The sequence below is a fragment of the Triticum urartu genome, chromosome 2A (genome assembly GCF_056163025.1).
Source record: "Triticum urartu cultivar PI428250 chromosome 2A, HENAU_Tu73, whole genome shotgun sequence".
Lineage (NCBI taxonomy): Eukaryota > Viridiplantae > Streptophyta > Magnoliopsida > Poales > Poaceae > Triticum > Triticum urartu.
This window is the reverse complement of record NC_141874.1, coordinates 685,700,895-685,724,359: the sequence shown is the minus strand read 5'-3', so window position 1 is coordinate 685,724,359 and position 23,465 is coordinate 685,700,895.

Here is a 23,465-nt window from a genome sequence, read left to right as displayed (position 1 = left end):
TGACCGCACTGTCAACTTCGAAGACATTGATCTTCAAGAAGATCTCTCTTATCGTGAGCACCCTGTTGCTATTCTTGAAGAGACTGAACGCAAGACTCATAATAAGTCAATCAAATTCCTCAAAGTCAAGTGGTCACACCATTCCGACCGAAAAGCCACCTGGGAACAGGAGGATCACCTCCGTTCTGAGTACCCGACGTTCTTCTAGTCCTAGATCTCGGGACGAGATCCTTTCGTAGTGGTGGAGTGTTGTAACACCCCGGATGTAATTTACCTAATATGTACTCCAACTCTAGCCGTTTCCGGCGCTAAGTTATTTTATTTTCTCGGGTTCGGGTTTTTGTCTCCGTGTGTTGTTATCGTTGTCATGCATCTCATATCATGTCATCATGTGCATTGCATTTGCATACGTGTTCATCTCATGCATCCGAGCATTTTCCCCGTTGTCCGTTTTGCATTCCGGCGCTCCGTTCTCCTCCGGTGGTCATTTCTACCTTCTTTTCGTGTGTGGGGGTTAAACATTTCCGGATTGGACCAAGACTTGCCAAGCGGCCTTGGTTTACTACCGGTAGACCGCCTGTCAAGTTTCGTACCATTTGGACTTCGTTTGATGCTCCAACGGTTAACCGAGGGACCAGAAGGCCTCGTGTGTGTTGCAGCCCAACACCCTTCCAATTTGGCCCAAAACCCACCAAAACCCTCTCCATCATCTAGAGCGTTCGATCATGATCGCGTGGCCGAAAACCGCACCTCATTTGGACACTCCTAGCTCCTCCTATGCCTATAAATATGTCCTCCTCCGAAATCCCGGATCTCCTCTCCCCCGAAACCCTAGTTCCAGCACCTCCGCGCGGCCGGACACGTCTGGTCCGGCCGGACGAAATCGCCCCGCCAACCGCAGCTTGCCACGTGGGCACCGAGCCCCACATCACCGCCTCCTCCCACCGCCGGCCCGCTCGGCCCGTGCGGGGCCCCCGCGGCCCAGAGGCGCCCGCGCCCCGCGCCCGCTAGCGCCGCCGCCTCCTTCGGCACCGGCCGCCCGACGCCGCCGTGTTCTTCGCCACTCCGCCGCGCCTCCTCAACTCCGGCGCCGGCAGCCGCCTTCGCCCACCGCCGCCTCGTCGTACCGGCAAGGCCGCGCCGCCACCGCCCGGCACCGGCGACCACGCCGGCAAGCGCCTCCGCACCTCCTCGCCTCCTCCGACGAATTCTTCGGCCGGATCCACCGCGTCAAGTCCGGCCGATGAACCTCGGCGTCCGTGCGCCGATCCGGATCTAGATCTGGGAATAGCACCTCGGTTGACTTTTTCTTAGAATACCCTAATTATATTGCTATGGTCATCATGCCGTAACTTTGCACCCGTAGATCCGTTTCGGGCGTATACCATATCAAAATGTTCATCTCAGAGAGCACATCATTTCGTCTCATTGCATCATTTTCATTTGAGTACATCTTAATGCCCGAAATGCTGTTGGAAGAGTGCTATTTGAGTTAATTGTCAGATCTGCTGCACCAAGTAGCTATTTGTCATTTTTGCCATGATTAATGTGTGCATGATATGCCCCTGAGCTCTACATGTGTTTTGTTATATGCTTTGCCATCTTTCCAGAGGTGCCATCCATGTATTTTTGTGATGTGTGTGGTGACTAGGACAAGCTTGCAAAGTGGTGCATTCGTTAATGCTGATTTCAGGGACTTAGCAATTCCACCAAGTCCTTGGTTTGTTTTTATCAATATGCCATATATTCATGTTGTTTCCTAGTGATCCGTGCCTCTTTTGAGGATGATCAGTAAGGATGATTTGTTAATCTTGTAGGGCTCTATCCATCCATGTCTTTGTTTGCAATTATGGAGCACCCTAGCTTGAGTTAATCGAGCTCTACTTTTGCTATTTCATGAATCTGGGTAGATTGTCTACTTGTTAGCGATTTTGTCGAGGATGTTGTAGTTGATCCGTGCATGCTATGTTCTTGTTCTTGCCATGCCTAGCTTGTATTATGTGTATTCTTAATGGGTGTATACTTAGATTGTCATGCCTTGCTCTGTAGTGAGTGCATCGAGCTCGTAAACATGCCTACTTGATATCTGATTTGCATGCTCCAGTTTTTCACTAAGTCTGTGATCTGATTATGTTTTTGCCATGTTCACATGCTTGCAATTGTATTTTCTGATCCCTTTTGGCTCAAGGTCACTAAAGGACTTTTGTTAAGCTCTTTGAGTAGCTCCATGCCATTCCATGCCTTGCCATGTTAAGTTCCTGTAGCTTATAGTTTCCATGCTCCAAAGTGTGCTACCTGATCTGAAATTCCAGACAAGTGTTGATTTCACTAAGTCTGAAACCTGTTTACCAATTGCACTTTTGCCTTGCTTGTTTGAACCTGTTAATGGATGAATTGGTCGTAGCTCAGTGTTCATCTTTTGTCAAGCATCATGAATGGATCCCTTCCATGTATTTTGTTGCCATGTTTGAGTGCTGTAGCATAATTATCTTGTTGCATTTAGATGGTTACTTGCTGTTTATCGGAGACCGGTGCCATATTTGAATCGCTTGCCATTTCCAAACCGTGCTTCCGATTCCGGTGATCTTTATATTGATTTCAACCGAAATCACCTCACCTTTCCAGTGGAACTCTTGGATTTCCAAGTTGTGGCCAGGTTCTTTCATTCCTTGTCAAATCTTGCATATGCATCACGTATCGCATCCCGCATAGCATACCATGTTTGCATCAAGTTGTTTGAGCTTTGCCCATGGTTGATTGTGTTCCGTTTTCTTGTTTTGTCTTGTTTGGGTAGAGCCGGGAGACGTGTTCGCTAACGAGGAGCCCGTTGAGTTTGCTTTCGAGGATCCAGTCAACTCTGACAACTTTGCAGGCAAGATGATCATACCCTCGAAATCACTTCTATCTTTGCTCTGCTAGATGCTCGCTCTTTTGCTATGCCTATGCTACGATGCCTACCACTTGCTTATCATGCCTCCCATATTTCCATGTCAAACCTCTAACCCACCATGTCCTAGCAAACCGTTGATTGGCTATGTTACCGCTTTGCTCAGCCCCTCTTATAGCGTTGCTAGTTGCAGGTGAAGATTGGAGATCGTTCCTTGTGGGAACATTATTTTCTTGTTGGGATATCATTATATTATCTTGTTATCTTAATGCATCTATATACTTGGTAAAGGGTGGAAGGCTCGGCCTTTTGTGTGGTGTTTTGTTCCACTCTTGCCGCCCTAGTTTCCGTCATATCGGTGTTATGTTCCCGGATTTTGCGTTCCTTGCGCGGTTGGGTAATAATGGGAACCCATTGACAGTCCACCTTGAATAAAACTCCTCTAGGAATGCCCAACCTTGGTTTTACCATTTGCCACCTAGCCCTTTTTTCCCTTGGGTTTCCAGAGCCCAAGGGTCATCTTATTTAAACCCCCCCGGGCCAGTGCTCCTCTGAGTGTTGGTCCAAACTAGAGTCCTGTGCAGCGCCCCCTCGGGGAAACTCGAGGTTTGGTTTTAGTTGTATGGAGCGCTCATCTGAGTGTGCCCTGAGAACGAGATATGTGCAGCTCCTATCGGGATTTGTCGGCACATTCGGGCGGTGTTGCTCGATTTGTTTTGACATGTCGGAGTTGTCTTGTAGAACTGGGATGCCGAGTCTGATCGGAATGTCTCAGGAGAAGGTATATCCTTCATTGACCGTGAGAGCCTGTCATGGGCTAAGTTGGGACTCCCCTGCAGGGATTTGAACTTTCAAAAGCCATGCCCGCTGTTATGGGCAGATGGGAATTTGTTAATGTACGGTTGTAGATAACTTGAACCTTAACTTAATTAAAATGATTCAACGGTGTGTGTTACCGTGATGGTCTCTTCTCGGTGGAGTCCGGGAAGTGAACACGGTGTTGGAGTAATGTTTGCCGTAGGTTGTTCTTTAGTTTCCCGTTTGTGCTTTGCCTTCTCTTCTGTTGGGTTTCATAGTAATTTCAAAAATTTTCCTACGCACACGCAAGATCATGTGATGTATAGCAACGAGAGGGGAGAGTGTTGTCTACGTACCAAATGCAGACCGACTGCGGAAGCGCTGACACGACGTAGAGGAAGTAGTCGTACGTCTTCACGATCCAACCGATCAAGCACCGAAACTACGGCACCTCTGAGTTCGAGCACACGTTCAGCTCGATGACGATCCCCGGACTCCGATCCAGCAAAGTGTCGGGGAAGAGTTTTGTCAGCACAACGGCGTGGTGACGATCTTGATGAACTACAGCAGCAGGGCTTCGCCTAAACTCCGCTACACTATTATCGAGGTATATGGTGGCAGGGGGCACCGCACACGGCTAAGGAATAGATCACGTGGATCAACTTGTGTGTCTAGAGGTGCCCACTGCCTCCGTATATAAAGGAGTAGAGGGGGGAGGCTGGCCGGCCAAGGAGGAGGGCGCAGGAGAGTCCTACTCCCTCTGGGAGTAGGATTCCCCCCCTCCCCCAATCCTAGTCGGAATAGGATTCGCGGAGGGGGAAAAGAGGAGGAGGGGGCCGGCCACCTCTCCTAGTCCTAATAGGACTAGGGGAAGGGGGAGGCGCGCAGCCCATCTAGGGCAGCCCCTTCTCTTTTCCACTAAGGCCCACTATGGCCCATATAGCTCCCGGGGGGTTCCGGTAACCCTCCCGGTATTCCGGTAAAATCCCGATTTCACCCGGAACACTTCCGATATCCAAACATAGGCTTCCAATATATCAATCTTTACGTCTCGACCATTTCGGGACTCCTCGTCATGTCCATGATCACATCCGGGACTCCGAACAACCTTCGGTACATCAAAATGCATAAACTCATAATATAACTGTCATCGTAACCTTAAGCGTGCGGAGCCTACGGGTTCGAGAACAATGTAGACATGACCGAGACACGTCTCCGGTCAATAACCAATAGCGGGACCTGGATGCCCATATTGGCTCCTACATATTCTATGAAGATCTTTATCGGTCAGACTGCATAACAACATACGTTGTTCCCTTTGTCATCGGTATGTTACTTGCCCGAGATTTGATCGTCGGTATCCAATACCTAGTTCAATCTCGTTACCGGCAAGTCTCTTTACTCGTTCCGTAATACATCATCTCGCAACTAACTTATTAGTTGTAATGCTTGCAAGGCTTATGTGATGTGCATTACCGAGAGGGCCCAGAGATACCTCTCCGACAATCGAAGTGACAAATCCTAATCTCGAAATACGCCAACCCAACGTCTACCTTTGGAGACACCTGTAATGCTCCTTTATAATCACCCAGTTACGTTGTGACATTTGGTAGCACCCAAAGTGTTCCTCCGGTAAACGGGAGTTGCATAATCTCATAGTCATAGGAACATGTATAAGTCATGAAGAAAGCAATAGCAACATACTAAACGATCGGGTGCTAAGCTAATGGAATGGGTCATGTCAATCAGATCATTCAACTAATGATGTGACCTCGTTAATCAAATAACAACTCATTGTTCATGGTCAGGAAACATAACCATCTTTGATTAACGAGCTAGTCAAGTAGAGGCATACTAGTGACACTTTGTTTGTCTATGTATTCACACATGTATTATGTTTCCGGTTAATACAATTCTAGCATGAATAATAAACATTTATCATGATTATAAGGAAATAAATAATAACTTTATTATTGCCTCTAGGGCATATTTCCTTCAGTCTCCCACTTGCACTAGAGTCAATAATCTAGATTACACTGTAATGAATCTAACACCCATGGAGCCTTGGTGCTGATCATGTTTTTCTCGTGGAAGAGGCTTAGTCAACGGGTCTACAACATTCAGATCCGTATGTATCTTGCAAATCTCTATGTCTCCCATCTGGACTAGATCCCGGATGGAGTTGAAGCGTCTCTTGATGTGTTTGGTCCTTTTGTGAAATTTGGATTCCTTTGCCAAGGCAATTGCACCAGTATTGTCACAAAAGATTTTCATTGGACCTGATGCATTAGGTATAACACCTAGATCGGATATGAACTCCTTCATCCAGACTCCTTCGTTCGCTGCTTCCGAAGCAGCTATGTACTCCGCTTCACATGTAGATCCCGCTACGACGCTTTGTTTAGAACTGCACCAACTGACAGCTCCACCGTTTAATGTAAACACGTATTCGGTTTGTGATTTAGAATCGTCCGGATCAGTGTCAAAGCTTGCATCAACGTAACCTTTTATGGTGAGCTCTTTGTCACCTCCATATACGAGAAATATATCCTTAGTCCTTTTCAGGTATTTCAGGATGTTCTTGACCGCTGTCCAGTGATCCACTCCTGGATTACTTTGGTACCTCCCTGCTAAACTTATAGCAAGGCACACATCAGGTCTGGTACACAGCATTGCATACATGATAGATCCTATGGCTGATGCATAGGGAACATCTTTCATATTCTCTCTACCTTCTGCAGTTGTCGGGCATTGAGTCTTACTCAACTTCACACCTTGTAACACAGGCAAGAACCCTTTCTTTGCTTGATCCATTTTGAACTTCTTCAAAATTTTGTCAAGGTATGTGCTTTGTGAAAGTCCAATTAAGCGTCTTGATCTATCTCTATAGATCTTAATGCCTAATATGTAAGCAGCTTCACCGAGGTCTTTCATTGAAAAACTTTTATTCAAGTATCCCTTTATGCTATCCAGAAATTCTATATCATTTCCAATCAGCAATATGTCATCCACATATAATATCAGAAATGCTACAGAGCTCCCACTCACTTTCTTGTAAATACAGGCTTCTCCGAAAGTCTGTATAAAACCAAATGCTTTGATCACACTATCAAAACGTTTATTCCAACTCCGAGAGGCTTGCACCAGTCCATAAATGGATCGCTGGAGCTTACACACTTTGTTAGCTCCCTTTGGATCGACAAAACCTTCCGGTTGCATCATATACAACTCTTCTTCCAGAAATCCATTCAGGAATGCAGTTTTGACATCCATCTGCCAAATTTCATAATCATAAAATGCGGCAATCGCTAACATGATTCGGACGGACTTAAGCATCGCTACGGGTGAGAAGGTCTCATCGTAGTCAATCCCTTGAACTTGCCGAAAACCTTTTGCGACAAGTCGAGCTTTGTAGACAGTAACATTACCATCAGCGTCAGTCTTCTTCTTAAAGATCCATTTATTTTCAATTGCTTGCCGATCATCGGGCAAGTCAACCAAAGTCCATACTTTGTTCTCATACATGGATCCCATCTCAGATTTCATGGCTTCAAGCCACTTTGCGGAATCTGGGCTCACCATCGCTTCTTCATAGTTCGTAGGTTCATCATGATCTAGTAGCATGACTTGCAGAACAGGATTACCGTACCACTCTGGTGCGGATCTTACTCTGGTTGATCTATGAGGTTCAGTAGTATCTTGATCTGAAGTTTCATGATCATTATCATTGGCTTCCTCACTAACTGGTGTAGGTGTCACTGAAACAGTTTTCTGTGATGTACTACTTTCCAGTAAGGGAGCAAGTACAGTTACCTCATCAAGTTCTACTTTCCTCCCACTCACTTCTTTCGAGAGAAACTCCTTCTCTAGAAAGGATCCATTTCTTGGCAACGAATGTTTTGCCTTCGGATCTGTGATAGAAGGTGTACCCAACAGTTTCCTTTGGGTATCCTATGAAGACACATTTCTCCGATTTGGGTTCGAGCTTATCAGGTTGAAGCTTTTTCACATAAGCATCGCAGCCCCAAACTTTAAGAAACGACAACTTTGGTTTCTTGCCAAACCATAGTTCATAAGGCGTCGTCTCAACGGATTTTGATGGTGCCCTATTTAACGTGAATGCGGCCGTCTCTAGAGCATAACCCCAAAACGATAGCGGTAAATCAGTAAGAGACATCATAGATCGCACCATACCCAGTATAGTACGATTACGATGTTCGGACACACCATTACGCTGTGGTGTTCCAGGTGGCGTGAGTTGCGAAACTATTCCACAATTTTTCAAATGTACACCAAACTCGTAACTCAAATATTCTCCTCCACGATCAGATCGTAGAAACTTTATTTTCTTGTTACGATGATTTTCAACTTCACTCTGAAATTCTTTGAACTTTTCAAATGTTTCAGACTTATGTTTCATTAAGTAGATATACCCATATCTGCTTAAATCATCTGTGAAGGTGAGAAAATAACGATATCCGCCACGAGCCTCAATATTCATCAGACCACATACATCGGTATGTATGATTTCCAAAAAATCCGTTGCTCTCTCCATAGTACCGGAGAACGGTGTCTTAGTCATCTTGCCCATGAGGCACGGTTCGCAAGTACCAAGTGATTCATAATCAAGTGGTTCGAAAAGTCCATCAGTATGGAGTTTCCTCATGCGCTTTATACCGATATGACCTAAACGACAGTGCCACAAATAAGTTGCACGTTCATTATCAAGTCTGCATCTTTTGGCTTCAACATTATGAATATGTGTATTACTACTATCAAGATTTAATAAGAATAGACCACTCTTCAAGGGTGCATGACCATAAAAGATATTACTCATATAAATAGAACAACCATTATTCTCTGATTTAAATGAATAACCGTCTTGCATTAAACAAGATCCAGATATAATGTTCATGCTCAATGCTGGCACCAAATAACACTTATTTAGGTCTAATATTATTCCCGAAGGTAGATGTAGAGGTAGCGTGCCGACCGCGATCACATCGACTTTGGAACCATTTCCCACGCGCATCGTCACCTCGTCCTTTGCCAGTGCCCGCTTATTCCGTAGTCCCTGTTTCGAGTTGCAAATATTAGCAACAGAACCAGTATCAAATACCCAGGTGCTACTGCGAGCTCTAGTAAGGTACACATCAATAACATGTATATCACATATACCTTTGTTCACCTTGCCATCCTTCTTATCCGCCAAATATTTGGGGAAGTTCCGCTTCCAGTGACCAGTCTGCTTGCAGTAGAAGCAATCAGTTTCAGGCTTAGGTCCAGACTTGGGTTTCTTCTCCTGAGCAGCAACTTGTTTGCTGTTCTTCTTGAAGTTCCCTTTCTTCTTCCCTTTGCCCTTTTTCTTGAAACTAGTGGTCTTGTTAACCATCAACACTTGATGCTCCTTCTTGATTTCTACCTCCGCAGCTTTCAGCATTGCGAAGAGCTCGGGAATAGTCTTGTTCATCCCTTGCATATTATAGTTCATCACGAAGCTCTTGTAGCTTGGTGGCAGTGATTGGAGAATTCTGTCAATGACGCAATCATCTGGAAGATTAACTCCTAATTGAATCAAGTGATTATTATACCCAGACATTTTGAGTATATGCTCACTGACAGAACTGTTCTCCTCCATCTTGCAGCTATAGAACTTATTGGAGACTTCATATCTCTCAATCCGGGAATTTTCTTGAAATATTAACTTCAACTCCTGGAACATCTCATATGCTCCATGACGTTCAAAACGTTGTTGAAGTCCCGATTCTAAGCCGTAAAGCATGGCACACTGAACTATCGAGTAGTCATCAGCTTTGCTCTGCCAGACGTTCATAACATCTGGTGTTGCTCCAGCAGCAGGCCTGGCACCTAGCGGTGCTTCCAGGACGTAATTCTTCTGAGCAGCAATGAGGATAATCCTCAAGTTACGGACCCAGTCCGTATAATTGCTACCATCATCTTTCAACTTTGCTTTCTCAAGGAACGCATTAAAATTCAACGGAACAACAGCACGAGCCATCTATCTACAATCAACATAAACAAGCAAGATACTATCAGGGACTAAGTTCATGATAAATTTAAGTTCAATTAATCATATTACTAAAGAACTCCCACTTAGATAGACATCCCTCTAATCTTCTAAGTGATTACGTGATCCAAATCAACTAAACCATAACCGATCATCACGTGAGATGGAGTAGTTTTCAATGGTGAACATCGTTTATGTTGATCATATCTACTATATGATTCACGCTCGACCTTTCGTTTGTCAAATAGACTCCGTTTTAACCTTCGCAAGGACCGGGCGTAGCCATACTTGGTTCAACTAAAGTTGGAGAGACAGTCGCCCGCAAGCCATCTATGTGCAAAGCACGTCGAGGGAACTGGTCTCGCGTAAGCGTACGCGTAAGGTTGGTCCGGGTCGTCTCGTCCAACAATACCGCCGAACCAAAGTATGACATGCTGGTAGGCAGTATGACTTGTATCATCCACAACTCACTTGTGTTCTACTCGTGCATATAACATCAACATAAATAACCTAGGCTCGGACGCCACTGTGGGTTTCGTAGTAATTTCAAAAATTTTCCTACGCACACGCAAGATCATGTGATGTATAGAACGAGAGGGGAGAGTGTTGTCTACGTACCTAACGCAGACCGACTGCGGAACCGCTGACACGACGTAGAGGAAGTAGTCGTACGTCTTCACGATCCAACCGATCAAGCACCGAAACTACGGCACCTCCGAGTTCGAGCACACGTTCAGCTCGATGACGATCCCCGGACTCCGATCCAGCAAAGTGTCGGGGAAGAGTTCCGTCAGCACGATGGCGTGGTGACGATCTTGATGAACTACAGCAGCAGGGCTTCGCCTAAACTCCGCTACAGTATTATCGAGGTATATGGTGGCAGGGGGCACCGCACACGGCTAAGGAATAGATCACGTGGATCAACTTGTGTGTCTAGAGGTGCCCACTGCCTCCGTATATAAAGGAGTAGAGGGGGGAGGCTGGCCGGCCAAGGAGGAGGGCGCAGGAGAGTCCTACTCCCAGAGGGAGTAGGATTCCCCCCCCAATCCTAGTCGGAATAGGATTCGCGGAGGGGGAAAAGAGGAGGAGGGGGCCGGCCACCTCTCCTAGTCCTAATAGGACTAGGGGAAGGGGGAGGTGCGCAGCCCATCTAGGGCAGCCCCTTCTCTTTTCCACTAAGGCCCACTATGGCCCATATAGCTCCCGGGGGGTTCCGGTAACCCTCCCGGTATTCCGGTAAAATCCCGATTTCACCCGGAACACTTCCGATATCCAAACATAGGCTTCCAATATATCAATCTTTACGTCTCGACCATTTTGAGACTCCTCTTCATTTCCATGATCACATCCGGGACTCCGAACAACCTTCGGTACATCAAAATGCATAAACTCATAATATAACTGTCATCGTAACCTTAAGCGTGCAGACCCTACGGGTTCGAGAACAATGTAGACATGACCGAGACACGTCTCCGGTCAATAACCAATAGCGGGACCTGGATGCCCATATTGGCTCCTACATATTCTACGAAGATCTTTATCGGTCAGACCGCATAACAACATACGTTGTTCCCTTTGTCATCGGTATGTTACTTGCCCGAGATTCGATCGTCGGTATCCAATACCTAGTTCAATCTCGTTACCGGCAAGTCTCTTTACTCGTTCCATAATACATCATCTCGCAACTAACTTATTAGTTGTAATGCTTGCAAGGCTTATGTGATGTGCATTACCGAGAGGGCCCAGAGATACCTCTCCGACAATCGGAGTGACAAATCCTAATCTCGAAATACGCCAACCCAACATCTACCTTAGGAGACACCTGTAATGCTCCTTTATAATCACCCAGTTACGTTGTGACGTTTGGTAGCACCCAAAGTGTTCCTCCGGTAAACGGGAGTTGCATAATCTCATAGTCATAGGAACATGTATAAGTCATGAAGAAAGCAATAGCAACATACTAAACGATCGGGTGCTAAGCTAATGGAATGGGTCATGTCAATCAGATCATTCAACTAATGATGTGATCTCGTTAATCAAATAACAACTCATTGTTCATGGTCAGGAAACATAACCATCTTTGATTAACGAGCTAGTCAAGTAGAGGCATACTAGTGACACTTTGTTTGTCTATGTATTCACACATGTATTATGTTTCCGGTTAATACAATTCTAGCATGAATAATAAACATTTATCATGATTATAAGGAAATAAATAATAACTTTATTATTGCCTCTAGGGCATATTTCCTTCATCTTCTCGCTCTCTTTTGCGAATAGGTTAGCCACCATATATGCTAGTCGCTTGCTGCAGCTCCACATATTTACCTTGCCTTTCCTATATGCTTAAATAGTCTTGATCGCGAGGGTGCGAGATTGCTGAGTCCCCATGGCTCACAGATTACTTCCAAACTAGATGCAGGGCCTGATGACTCTGTTCTAGATGATGCGCTTGAGCTCAAGTGGGAGTTTGACGAAGATTCACGCCGTTACTATATGTCTTTCCCTGATGATCAGTAGTGGTGCCCAGTTGGGGCGATCGGGACCGTGTCACATGTTGGGTTGATCTTTTATTTTGGCACCGTAGTCGGTCCATGAGTGATTGGATGATGTAATGCTACTTATGTACTTTGTTTGACGTGGCGAGTGTAAGCCAACTATGTACCTTTCCCTTTATTATCTATATTACATGGGATGTTGTGAAGATTACCTTACTTGCGACATTGCTTTCAATGCGGTTATGCCTCTAAGTCGTGCTTTGACACATAGGAGATATAGACGCATCGAGGGCATTACACTCGAAATGGTCGAGACGTAAAGATTGATATATTAGACGACTATGTTCAGACACCGGAAGTGTTTCGGGAGGTTTGGGACATATACCGGAGTATCGGGGGGTTACCAGAACCCCCCAGAGAGTATATTGGGCCTAATGGGCCTTAGTGGGAGAAGAGGAGGGGCGGCCAGGGCAGCCGCGCGCCGCCTCCCCCTCAAGTCCAAATTGGACAAGGAGAGGGGCGGCGCCCCCCTTTCCTTCTCTTCTTCTCTCCCTTCCTCTCCTACTCCTAATCCTACTTGGAAGGGGGAGTCCTACTCCCGGTGGGAGTAGGACTCCTCATGGTGCGCGCCATAGGAGGCCGCCCCCTCCCCCTCATCCACTCCTTTATATATGGGGAGGGGGGCACCCCTTGGAGACACAACAATTAATCATTGATCTTTTAGCCGTGTGCGGTGCCTCCCTCCACCGTAATCCACCTAGGTCAGATTGTAGCGGTGCTTAGGCGAAGCCCAACGTCGGTAGCTTCCTTAACACCGTCACCACGCCGTCGTGCTGAAGAAGCTCTTCCCAGAAGCTCTACTAGATTGTGAGTTCGCAGGACATCACCGAGCTGAACGTGTGCTGAATGCGGAGGTGCCGTACATTCGGTACTGAGGCTCGGTCGATCGTGAAGACGTATGACTACATCAACCGCGTTGTCATAATGCTTCCGCTTACGGTCTACGAGGGTACGTAGACGACACTCTCCCCTCTCGTTGCTATGCATCACCATGATCTTGCGTGTGCTTAGTGTTGGGGAACATAGTAATTTCAAAAAAATTCCTACGCACACACATGATCATGGTGATGCATAGCAACGAGAGGGGAGAGTGTTGTCCACATACCCTCATAGACCGTTAAGCGGAAGCGTTATGATAACGCGGTTGATGTAGTCGTACGTCTTCACGATCGACCGATCCTCAGTACCGAACATACAACACCTCCACGTTCAGCACACGTTCAGCTCGGTGATGCCCCACGAACTCATGATCCAGTAGAGCTCGGGGAAGAGTTTCGTCAACACGACGGCGTGGTGATGATGTTGATGAAGTTACTTCAGCAGGGCTTCTCCTAAACACTGCTAAAGTATGACCGAGGTGGATTATGGTGGAGGGGGGCACCGCACACGGCTGGGAGAGATCTTTGTGATCAACTTGTGTGTTTAGAGGTTCCCCCCTGCCGCTGTATATAAACGAGCAAGGGGGAGGCCGGCCGACCCTTGTTGGCGCGCCTAGGAGGAGGAATCCTCCTCCTAGTAGGAGTAGGATTCCTCCCTTTCCTACTCCTACTAGGAGGGGGAAAGGCAGGGAGAGAAAGAGAAGGAAAGGGGAGCCCCCCTTCTCCTAGTCCAATTCGGACAGGGGGAAGGGCGCGCTGCCTGCCCTAGGCCGGCCCCTCTCTCTTTCCCTTATGGCCCAACAAGGCCCATTAGTCCCCGGGGGGTTCCGGTAACCCCTCCGGTACTCCGGTAAAAGCCCGATTTCACCCGGAACTATTCCGATGTCCAAATGTTGGCTTCCAATATATCAATCTTTATGTCTCGACCATTTCGAGACTCCTCATCATGTCCGTGATCAAATCCGGGACTCCGAACTACCTTCGGTACATCAAAACATATGAACTCATAAAACAAATCGTCACAGAACTTTAAGCGTGCGGACCCTACGGGTTCAAGAACTATGTAGACATGACCGAGACACGTCTCCGGTCAATAACCAATAGCGGAACCTGGATGCTCATATTGGTTCCTACATATTCTACAAAGATCTTTATCGGTCAAACTGCACAACACTATACGTTGTTCTCTTTGTCATCGGTATGTTACTTGCCCCAGATTCTATCGTTGGTATCCCAATACCTAGTTCAATCTCGTTACCGGCAAGTCTCTTTACTCGTTCCGTAATACATCATCCGGTAACTAACTCATTAGTTATCATGCTTGCAAGGCTTATAGTGATGTGTATTACCGAGAGGGCCCAGAGATACCTCTCCGACAATCGGAGCGACAAATCCTAATCTTGATCTATGCCAACTCAACAAGTACCATCAGAGACACCTGTAGAGCACCTTTAATCACCTAGTTACGTTGTGATGTTTGGTAGCACACAAAGTGTTCCTCCGGTATTCGGGAGTTGCATAATCTCATAGTCATAAGAACATGTATAAGTCATGAAGAAAGCAATAGCAGTAAACAAACGATCAAGTGCTAAGCTAACGGAATAGGTCAAGTCAATCACATCATTCTCCTAATGATGTGATCCCATTGATCAAATAACAAGTCATGTCTATGGTTAGGAAACTTAACCATCTTTGATCAAGGAGCTAGTCAAGTAGAGGCATACTAGTGATACTATGTTTGTCTATGTATTCACACATGTATTATGTTTCTGGTTAATACAATTCTAGCATGAATAATAAGCATTTATCATGAAATAAGGAAATAAATAATAACTTTATTATTTCCTCTAGGGCATATTTCCTTCAGTCTCCCACTTAAACTAGAGTCAATAATCTAGATTACACAGTAATGATTTAAACACCCATGGAGCCTTGGTGCTGATCATGTTTTGCTCATGGAAGAGGCTTAGTCAATGGGTCTGCAACATTTAGATCCGTATGTATCTTGCAAATCTCTATGTCTCCCACCTCGACTTGATCCCGGATGGAGTTGAAGCATCTCTTGATGTGCTTGGTTCTCTTGTGAAATCTGGATTCTTTTGCCAAGGCAATTGCACCAGTATTGTCACAAAAGATTTTCATTGGAGCCGATGCACTAGGTATGACACCTCGATCGGATATGAACTCCTTCATCTAGACTCCTTCATTCACTGCTTCTGAATCAACAATGTACTCCGCTTCACATGTAGATCTCGCCATGACGCTCTGTTTAGAACTGTTCCAACTGACAGCTCCACCGTTTAATATAAACACGTATCCAGTTTGCGATTTAGAATCGTTCGGGTCAGTGTCAAAGCTTGCATCAATGTAACCATTTACAATGAGCTCTTTGTCACCTCCATAAATGAGAAACATATCCTTGGTCCTTTTCAGGTACTTCAGGATGTTCTTAACCGCTGTCCAATGATCCACTCCTGGATTACTTTGGTACCTCCCTGCTAGGCTAATAGCAAGGCACACATCAGGTCTGGTACACAGCATTGCATACATGATAGAGCCTATGGCTGAAGCATAGGGAACACTTTTCATTTTCTCTCTATCTTCTGCAGTGGTCGGGCATTGAGTCTTACTCAACTTCACACCTTGTAACACAGGCAAGAACCCTTTCATAGCTTGATCCATTTTAAACTTCTTCAAAACTTTATCAAGGTCTGTGCTTTGTGAAAGTCCAATTAAGCGTCTTGATCTATTTCTACAGATCTTGATGCCCAATATTTAAGCATCTTCTCTGAGGTCTTTCATTGAAAAACTCTTATTCAAGTATCCTTTTATGCTGTCCAGGAATTATATATCATTTCCAATCAATAATATGCCATCCACATATAATATTAGAAATGCTACAGAGCTCCCACTCACTTTCTTGTAAATACAGGCTTCTCAAAAAATCTGTATAAAACCATATGCTTTGATCACACTATCAAAACATTTATTCCAACTCTGAGAGGCTTGCACCAGTCCATAATTGGATCGCTGGAGCTTGCACACTTTGTTAGCTCCCTTTGAATCGATAAAACCTTTAGGTTGCATCATATACAACTGTTCTTCCAGAAATCCATTCAGGTATGCAGTCTTTACATCCATTTGCCAAATTTCATAATCATAAAATGCGGCAATTGCTAACATGATTTAGATGGACTTAAGCATCGCTACGGGTGAGAAGGTCTCATCGTAGTCAACTCCTTGAACTTGTCAAAAACCTTTTGCAACAAATCATGCTTTGTAGACAGTAACATTACCGTCAGCGTCCGTCTTCTTCTTGAAGATCCACTTGTTCTCGATGGCTTGTCGATCATCGGGCAAGTCAACCGAAGTCCACACTTTATTCTCATACATGGATCCCATCTCAGATTTCATGGCCTCAAGCCATTTTGCGGAATATGGGCTCATCATTGCTTCCTCATAGTTTGTAGGTTCGTCATGGTCAAGTAACATGACCTCTAGAACTGGATTACCGTACCACTCTGGTGCGGATCTTGTTCTGGTTGACCTACGAGGTTCGGTAGTAACTTTATATGAAGTTTCATGATCATCATCATTAGCTTCCTTACTAATTGGTGTAGGTGTCACAGGATCCGGTTTTTGTGATGAACTAATTTCCAATAAGGGAGCAGGTACAGTTACCTCATCAAGTTCTACTTCCCTCCCACTCACTTCTTTCGAGAGAAACTCCTTCTCTAGAAAGGATCCATTCTTAGCAACGAATATCTTGCCTTCGGATCTATGATAGAAGGTGTACCCTATAGTTTCCTTTGGGTATCCTATGAAGACACATTTCTCTGATTTGGGTTCGAGCTTATCAGGTTGAAGCTTTTTCACATAAGCATTGTAGCCCCAAAATTTAAGAAATGACAACTTTGGTTTCTTGCCAAACCATAGTTCATAAGGCGTCGTCTCAACGGATTTTGATGGTGCCCTATTTAACATGAATGCAGACGTCTCTAAAGCATAACCCCAAAATGATAGCGGTAAATCAGTAAGAGACATCATAGATCATACCATATCTAGTAAAGTATGATTACGACGTTCAGACACACCATTACGTTGTGGTGTTTCGGGTAGCGTGAGTTGCGAAACTATTCCGCATTGTTTCAAAAGTATGCCAAACTCGTAACTCAAATATTCTCCTCCACGATCAGATCGTAGAAACTTTATTTTCTTATTACGATGATTTTCCACTTCACTCTGAAATTCTTTGAACTTTTCAAATGTTTCAGACTTATGTTTCATTAAGAAGATATACCCATATTTGCTTAAATCATCTGTGAAGGTGAGAAAAATAACGATACCCACCGAAAGCCTCAATATTCATCAGACCACATACATCAGTATGTATGATATCCAACAAATGTGTTGCTCACTCCATAGTTTCGGAGAACGGCGTTTTAGTCATCTTGCCCATAAGGCATGGTTGTAAAGTACCAAGTGATTCCAAAAATCCATCAGTATGGAGTTTCTTCATGCGCTTTATACCAATATGACCCAAACGGCAGTGCCACAAATAAGTTGCACTATCATTATCGACTCTGCATCTTTTGGCTTCAACATTATGAATATGTTTATCACTACTATCGAGATTCAACAAGAATAGACCACCCTTTAAGGGTGCATGACCATAAAAGATATTACTCATCTAAATAGACCAAAACCATTATTCTCAGATTTAAATGAATAACCGTCTCGCATCAAACAAGATCCAGATATAATCTTCATGCTTAACGCTGGCACCAAATAACTATTATTTTGGTCTAAAACTAATCCCGAAGGTAGATGTAGAGGTAGCGTGCCTATGGCGATCACGTCGACTTTGGAACCATTTTCCACGCGCATCGTCACCTCGTCCTTAGCCAGTCTTCGCTTAATCCGTAGTCCCTATTTTGAGTTGCAAATATTAGCAACAGAACCAGTATCAAATACACAGGTGCTACTGCGAGCTCTGGTAAGGTACACATCAACAACATGTATATCACATATACCTTTTTTCACCTTGCCATCCTTCTTATCCGCCAAATACTTGGGGCGGTTCCGCTTCCAGTGACCAGTCTGTTTGCAGTAGAAGCACTCAGTCTCAGGCTTAGGTCCAGACTTGGGTATCTTCTCCTGAGCATCAACTTGTTTGCCGTTCTTCTTGAAGTTCCCCTTCTTCTTCCCTTTGCCCTTTTTCTTGAAACTGGTGGTTTTATTGACCATCAACACTTGATGCTCCTTCTTGATTTCTACCTCCGCAGCCTTTGGCATCGCGAAGAGCTTGGGAATTGTCTTATTCATCCCTTGCATATTATAGTTCATCACGAAGCTTTTGTAGCTTGGTAGCAGTGATTGAAGAACTCTGTCAATGACACTATCAACAGGAAGATTAACTCCCAGTTGAGTCAAGTGATTATGATACCCAGACATTTTGAGTATATGCTCACTGACAGAACTATTCTCCTCCATCTTGCAGCTATAGAACTTATTGGAGACTTCATATCTCTCAATCCGGGCATTTGCTTGAAATATTAACTTCAACTCCTGGAACATCTCATATGCTCCATGACGTTCAAAACGTCGTTGAAGTCCCGGTTCTAAGCCGTAAAGCATGGCACACTGAACTATCGAGTAGTCATCAGCTTTACTCTGCCAAATGTTCTTAACGTTGTCAGCAGCATCTGCAGCAGGCCTGGCACCCAGCGGTGCTGCCAGGACATAATTCTTCTGTGCAGCAATGAGGATAATCCTCAAGTTACGGACCCAGTCCGTGTAATTGCTACCATCATCTTTCAACTTTGCTTTCTCAAGGAACGCGTTCAAATTCAATGGAACAACAGCACGGGCCATCTATCTACAACAACATAGATAAGCAAAATACTATCAGGTACTAAGTTCATGATAAATTTAAGTTCAATTAATCATATTACTTAAGAACTCCAACTTAGATAGAAATCCCTCTAATCATCTAAGTGATCACGTGATCCATATCAACTAAACCATAACCGATCATCACGTGAAATGGAGTAGTTTTCAATGGTGAAGATCACTATGTTGATCATATCTACTATATGATTCACGCTCGACCTTTCGGTCTCCGTGTTCCGAGGCCACATCTGCATATGCTACGCTCGTCAATTTTAACCCGAGTATTCTGCGTGTGCAAAACTGGCTTGCACCCGTTGTAGATGGACGTAGAGCTTATCACACCCGATCATCACGTGGTGTCTCGGCACGACGAGCTTTGGCAACGGTGCATACTCAGGGAGAACACTTTTATCTTGAAATTTAGTGAGAAATCATCTTATAATAGTACCATCAAACAAAGCAGAATAAGATGCACAAAGGATAAACATCACATGCAATCAATATAAGTGATATGATATGGCCATCATCATCTTGTGCTTGTGATCTCCATCTCCGAAGCACCATCATGATCACCATCATCACCGGGACGAAACCTTGATCTCCATCATAGCATCATTGTCGTCTCGCCAATTATTGCTTCTATGACTATCGCTACCCCTTAGTGATAAAGTAAGGCAATTACAGGGCGATTGCATTTCATACAATAAAGCGACAACCATATGGCTCCTGCTAGTTGCCGATAACTCCGTTACAAAACATGATCATCTCATACAATAAATATAGCATCATGTCTTGACCATATCACATCACAACATGCCCTGAGAAAACAAGTTAGACGTCCTCTACTTTGTTGTTGCAAGTTTTACGTGGCTGCTATGGGCTGAGCAAGAACCGTTCTTACCTAAGCATCAAAACCACAACGATAGTTCGTCAAGTTGGTGTTGTTTTAACCTTCTCAAGGACTGGGCGTAGCCACACTCGGTTCAACTAAAGTTGGAGAAATTGACACCCGCCAGCCACCTGTGTGCAAAGCACATCGGTAGAATCAGTCTCGCATAAGCGTACGCGTAATGTCGGTCCGGGCCGCTTCATCCAACAATACCGCTGAACCAAAGTTTGACATGCTGGTAAGCAGTATGACTTGTATCGCCCACAACTCACTTCTGTTCTACTCGTGCATATAACACCTAAGCATAAAACCTGGCTCTAATACCACTGTTGGGGAACGTAGTAATTTCAAAAAATTTCCTACGCACACACAGGATCATGGTGATGCATAGCAACGAGAGGGGAGAGTGTTGTCCACATACCCTCGTAGATCGTTAAGCGGAAGCGTTATGATAACGCGGTTGATGTAGTCATACGTCTTCACGATCGACCGATCCTCAGTACCAAACGTACGGCACCTCCGCGTTCTGCACACGTTCAGCTCAGTGACGTCCCACGAACTCACAATCCAGTAGAGCTTGGGGAAGAGTTTCGTCATCACGACGGTGTGGTGACGATGTTGATGAAGTTACTATAGCAGGGCTTCGCCTAAAGACTGCTACAGAATGACCGAGGTGGGTTATGGTGGAGGGAGGCACCGCACATGGCTGGGAGAGATCTTTGTGATCAACTTGTGTGTTTAGAGGTGTCTCCTGCCCCTGTATATAAAGGAGCAAGGGGGAGGCCGGCCGGCCCTTGTTGGCGCTCCTAGGAGGAGGAATCCTCCTCCTAGTAGGAGTAGGATTCCTCCCTTTCCTACTCCTACTTGGAGGGGGAAAGGCAAGGAGAGAAAGAGAAGGAAAGGGGGGCGCTGCCCCCCCTTCTCCTAGTGCAATTCGGACAGGGGGAAGGGGCACTCTGCCTGCCCTAGGCCGCCCCCTCTCTCTTTCCCTTATGGCCCAACAAGGCCCATTAGTCCCCGGGGGGTTCCGGTAACCCCTCCGGTACTCTGGTAAAATCCCGATTTCACTCGGAACTATTCCGATGTCCAAATGTAGGCTTCCAATATATCAATATTTATGTCTCGACCATTTAGAGACTCCTCGTCATGTCCGTGATCAAATTCGGGACTCCAAACTACCTTCGGTACATCAAAACATATAAACTCATAAAACTGATCATCACAGAACTTTAAGCGTGCGAACCCTATGGGTTCGAGAACTATGTAGACATGACCGAGACACGTCTCCGTTCAATAAACAATAGCGGAACCGGGATGCTCATATTGGTTCCTACATATTCTACGAAGATCTTTATCGGTCAAACTGCACAACACTATACGTTGTTCTCTTTGTCATCGGTATGTTACTTAACCTAGATTAGATCGTCGGTATCCCAATACCTAGTTCAATCTCGTTACCGGCAAGTCTCTTTACTCATTCCGTAATACATCATCCGGTAACTAACTCATTAGTTATCATGCTTGCAAGGCTTATAGTGATGTGTATTACCGAGAGGGCCCAGAGATACCTCTCCGACAATCGGAGTGACAAATCCTAATCTTGATCTATGCCAAGTCTACAAGTACCATCAGAGACACCTGTAGAGCACCTTTGTAATCACGTAGTTACGTTGTGACGTTTGGTAGCACACAAAGTGTTCCTCGGGTATCCGGGAGTTGCATAATCTCATAGTCATAAGAACATGTATAAGTCATGAAGAAAGCAATAGCAGTAAACAAACGATCAAGTGCTAAGCTAACAGAATGGGTCAAGTCAATCACATCATTCTCCTAATGATGTGATCCCATTGATCAAATAACAACTCATGTCTATGGTTAGGAAACTTAACCATCTTTGATCAATGAGCTAGTCAAGTAGAGGCATACTTGTGACACTATGTTTGTCTATGTATTCACACATGTATTATGTTTCCGCTTAATACAATTCTAGCATGAATAATAAACATTTATAATGAAATAGGGAAATAAATAATAACTTTATTATTGCCTCTAGGGCATATTTCCTTCATGTAGGATTTTTTTGAAATTACTCTATTCCCCAACATCATGTAGCTCATCTTGATCTGCCATATCCATGTTCTCAGTCAGATTGGATGTAGATCTACATAACTAGATTTTCATGAAATTTTACTCGTCGTCATGTGTCATTTGCAGGAAGGCCATTGCTAGAGATGGATCCAAATAAATTTTCCTGGCATGTCTCCACATTTCCGACTGATGGTTTTATGTCATATGGCGCTGGAGCATATCCTTGATTTCCTTTTGTTCGGTCATATGAATTCTTATGAAAAGGAGCACTGTTGTCACAAGGGGTATCACGACATATAAAATGCAGTCAACTACTACAGAAAGTATACCGGTGTAGTGACTATCTAGGTACATCAGAGATCCCTCATCAATTAATGTGTATAAAAATGTTACCTATTGATCTATTTTTCCCTGATACAGTGTGTTTGCGTACAACATTAGATTTTATCAACCATGTTACTAAACCATTGAGGAAGACAATGCTATCATCCTCTTAATGCAACTCATTTTCTTTTGTTTCCCTTTTTAGGTTCACATTTGCACATATCTTACTACCATGCATCACGGAAGATGTCTAATGATATTTCTTTGTGAAAGTGCACGTGATGATGTAGATGAAAATGGTTATACACAGAAAGAAATTTACATGTTTTGAACAAAATGTTTACCCATACTATGTAACGTTTTAATCATTTTCTCTCTTTCTCACTCTTGCTCATGTCTCAAGTATAAATTCCCCCGATGAGGAATGGTTGGGAAGTAAAATTTACTACGCACTCAGTGTGGTCTGGAGCTACCTTCTGAGTTCTTTACTACGGTGAGACCAGTTTCATTTCTTAATATAGTCGACAAGGTAGATGAACACTTCGTAAGTTTGGCACCACCTGAATTATGCCATTTTTAAAGGTAATGCAAGATAACTGGATGTTCATTTTTCTCCATAGTTCCAATCCATAATATGTTTAGAAGGCAGAACCTTACTATTCTATTTGGACTAATGACATTTGTCTACCTACTGTTGCGAGATGAATCAAAGTAAATTCACATGTGAGTTTTGATGGAGATTTTGCACAATCAAGACATGTGTGATATCTAGGTGGTGATGTTTTAGTTGAAGCGTTGAAAGTTGCTCCGTGGGTTATTATGACCATATAATCCTTAAATTTGATTATTCGCCTATTCTCCAAACTTTGAATGATACAATTTCGGACGATCAATCTTTCCTGTGTACCACTACAGTAATATCATTCTAACTTATGGCTGTCAAAAGAGAATCAAACTATTTTGCTGATCCTTTTAGGAGAGTTGGTTTGTGGAGTAAAACATCAATTTTTGGCAATAGTTCCCACAACAACGCGCGGGGAATCATCTAGTTTAAATTGTGTGCGTTTTGTTAACCATTCACACGACACAACGTCTCACTATTTTAGTGGCTAGGAGGTGCCGT